Genomic DNA, 2045 nt, shown 5'->3' on the forward strand with positions numbered 1-2045 from the left:
TGGTGGGTGGGCAGCGAATTTCTTTGTCGTCCGCATCCCATTCTAGCCGGACGTAGTTCGGCCAAGGTTCTCCTGACAGGGAGAGTGACCTTAATGAATTAGCACATCCCCGATGGGTGAGTGCTGAAAGATGTCCACGAAGTTGAACTCCATGATCGGTGCCCAGTCGGACTTGACGGGCATGAATATGAGCGGCTCGGAGTCCGTGGCCGGAGATAAATCCAGTGGTTCAGCGACACGCCTCTTGTCGGTGTCAAAACTGGCGGATCTCGGGTAGGGGGTCCCGAACTGTGCGTCTAGGCCGGATGGTAACAGGAGGCAAGGGACACGAAGTTTTACCCAGGTTCGGGCCCTCTTGATGGAGGTAAAACCCTACGTCCTGCTTGATTAATATTGATGATATGGGTAGTACAAGAGTAGATCTACCACGAGATCGGAGAGGCTAAACCCTAGAAGCTAGCCTATGGTATGGTTGTTGTTCTATATGTTGTCCTACAGACTAAAACCCTCCGGTTTATATAGACATCGGAGAGGGTTAGGGTTACACAAAGTCGGTTACAATGGTAGGAGATCTACATATCTGTATCGCCAAGCTTGCCTTCCATGCCAAGGAAAGTCCCTCCCGGACACGGGACGAAGTCTTCAATCTTGTATCTTCATAGCCCAGGAGTCCGGCTGAAGGTATAGTCCGGCCATCCGGACACCCCCTAATCCAGGACTCCCTCAGTAGCCCCCGAACCAGGCTTCAATGACGATGAGTCCGGCGCGCAGATTGTCTTCGGCATTGCAAGGCGGGTTCTCCTTCAAATTCCGTGTACCTGTCGAATAAAGTCTGGTTTCTTGTAAATGTTGCGCTCCTCGGCTTCTACACCCAACAATGGCCGTCTCCCACGTGTCAAACGAATATGAAAAGTCTGAGTGTTTTTACATCCACACCCCTAGCCGCGTAAATGAGCCGCCCATTTAAGGGGACGAGGATTTAGATCCAAACCACACCTTCTCCCCTTCGCGAGTGTTCATCAGAGCGCATCCGACAAAGGTCCATACCACCATGGCCAGCCGTCGCAACTCCTCCTTTCGCCCTTCCAGCCCTCAGCCTGGATATTGGGAGAGATGCTCCATCCCGCATAGCGAGCTAGTGACGCTCCAGACAAAGGGATTTCTCCCCCGGCCTATATGGTCCCGGTTCAAGCCGGTCTTGCCATCTATAATGGCGGAGAGTGCCCCTAACCCCTCCAAAGGAGAGCGTGTATGCCTCGTCCCTTATTTAATAAGAGGGCTTGGATTTGCAATCCATCCATTTCTTTGGGGGCTCCTGGAGTTCTATGGCCTCCAGCTACACAATCTTACGCCTGCCTCCGTATTGCATATCGCGGGCTTCGTAGCCCTCTGCGAGCTATTTTTGGGTGTTGAGGCTCATTTCGGGCTGTGGAAAGAGCTATTCTGCCTTGTGCCCCGCTCTCAGAAGGGTCGATATATCAAGTGGGCGGAGCCGAAGTGTGACGCATCGCCGGGACCGGATATCTATCCGGAACCCCAAAGAAGGCGTCCGAGGACTGGCCTTCGGAATGGTTTTACATAGAGGACGTCCCGCTACCGGATCCTGTCCGGATCGGCCTCCCTGAGTTTGACAGTGCTCCACTAAAGAAGCGCCTAAGTTGGCATCCACGGAGCCCTCAGAGGGAAAGTGAAAAGGACGTCTGTTACCTGATGAGCCGGATAAGATTGTTAGCTCATTCCGGACTGACCATGATCGGGGTCATGGCCGCATGCATCATGCGAGGGGTGCAGCCGCTACAGTACAGAGGCCACCCCATGTGGGATTTCAACGGGGAGGACGATGCCACCCACTACGGCCGTAAGGGACCGGATTCGGCTGCGGCCCTAACAAAGACCTTGTCCGCTTTGTACAAGGGAGAAGAGGAGGAATTTCTCCGCGTCAACCCGCAGGGTGGATTTTCTATGTACAATCCCCCAAGCTGGGTAAGTGGTTTACTTGCCCATCCGTTTTATATTCCCATTGTTAAATATTCAGTCTAACGACT

Source organism: Triticum urartu, chromosome 2 (assembly GCF_003073215.2).
Source record: "Triticum urartu cultivar G1812 chromosome 2, Tu2.1, whole genome shotgun sequence".
Taxonomy (NCBI): Eukaryota; Viridiplantae; Streptophyta; class Magnoliopsida; order Poales; family Poaceae; genus Triticum; species Triticum urartu.